Here is a 2,090-nt window from a genome sequence, read left to right on the forward strand (position 1 = left end):
GGGTGGCTCATTTCACCATGTCAAGTTCATAATCATTGACACTCATAAAATATTGGATTTATGAATATCATAGTGAAAATGTTTTTTTCATTATTTATACTGGTCCTAATCCTTTTTTAATTATATTCCAAATAAGCAACCTGATTGTCTATTTGGTTAATTAAGCTCATCTCTATGTGTTGATATTTATTTTATTCAGAAGCAGATTTAGAGGGGGTGTTGGACTGGCCCACCACCTCCCATTTTGAAAAGTAAAAAAACACTGGAAAGAAAGAAAAAGAAATCATTGATCGCCCAGAACGCCTTTAGAGGTTATTTCCGGCCGAAAGTAAAAATTTCTCGGACCCCCTAGGGCAGTGTTGTCTCTCAATCGGGCTGCCCCCCTCCCCCACTTTTGGACATCTCTGAATCCGCCCCTGTTATAATTACTGTACTATCGATGACACTATTTTAGTTTCTGAACTAAAAAAGTCAATAATTACATGACTCATCTAAAAGGAATTCATATTCTCACCATAGTATAGTACATATACAAAACAAAATCACACTACACCCCCAGTCACCCAACCCTCCCCCCCAACTTGAAAATACTTGGAAGCAAAAAAATATCCCACACAAGTAGTTAAAAATCACCTCATCACATTATTTTGTGAGCTACTTCCCCTCACCTGATCGAGTCCCGCACTTCACCTTCATACACCAACAATTATCCCCCAATTCAAGTCCCCACTTCACCTTCATACACCACCATTATCCCCCAATTTAAGTCCCACACTTCACCTTCATACCCCACCATTATCCCCCAATTCAAGTCCCCACTTCACCTTCATACACCACCAATTATCCCCACTTCACCTTCATATCCCCACCTATTATCCCCACTTCACCTTCATACTCCCACCCATTATTATCCTATTCAAGATTCCTAGACACGCCACTGCAAATAAGTTATTAACTTACAATTAGGAAAATGGAAATATTCAGCTTTTCTATAAGCTACAGACTTTTTCTATGAAAATCATTACGTTGATTACCGGCAAAGTTAAGGGTTTATAAAAAATAAATAGAAATAGTAAGCATCTGTTAATTTTCCATAAAAAATACTTATTATAATGAAGAAAATTATAATGCACTTCAATTGTGTACAAAGTAAACAGTAATAACTATTGTATTTTATATTGTTCATTATTACCTTTATTGTTCATTATTACCTTTACAGTATATCTTTACATAATCATAATTCATCCTTATAATATTCCTCAAATTTAAAAAACAACAGTCTCACACCTACAGGCTGGGGAAATACGGACTATCAATGGTGGATCCTGGAATTCAAAACATAGGGGGCCCAAGGGATTTAACACATTAAGGGTCTATATACCACCGCAGCCCCCATCACAGTTTGGTAGGTAGGAAATTGAATGGCTATGGCATCTCAAGATGGCCAGATATGGCACACTCAAACTTTAATCTAAATATAATTTTCTCTTTTTCACTCAGTTTTTTTTAAATATTCACAAACTTACAGGGGACCAGGTCAGCTGCACCCTCCCGCTTGAATCCACCACTGACTATGGAAGTTAGTATGGCTTATTTAGAAATATATACTTTAAAATTTCCTTCTTCATTTTGCCCAGAGGCTGAATAATAACTATTTATTTTATAATATCGATTGCTGTTTTGAGTCAGGGTACAACAATGGCTCCCAGCCAGCTGCCCTGTATTGAAATTAAAGGTAAATATATAAAATACTGTTGAAAAATAAACATACACTATGTAATGGGAAACCCCCTAACATGCACCAAAACATGTATTGTTATGTAGGGTGTTGTAACTTGTTTGTGTTTTTTGCTTGTACTTTCAGATTGTATAGGAGATGATTCATAGCGGATTTGATTATTAATGAATAAGACACTATTTACAGTTTATTAAACTGACAAGATTTGGTTTAAAAACATGTAGTGCACAGGCTGGGATTCTATCCAGTATGATACGTGTTACAAAAATGTTGACATTTTGTAGGTGTATGGGTTTTATCTCATATGCATTTGACATTTCAAAATTGTCATGGCTTTGATTAACCACATAAC

Source organism: Anneissia japonica, unplaced genomic scaffold (genome assembly GCF_011630105.1).
Source record: "Anneissia japonica isolate Jap-2015-1 unplaced genomic scaffold, ASM1163010v1 scaffold287736_len1891122_cov214, whole genome shotgun sequence".
NCBI lineage: Eukaryota > Metazoa > Echinodermata > Crinoidea > Comatulida > Comatulidae > Anneissia > Anneissia japonica.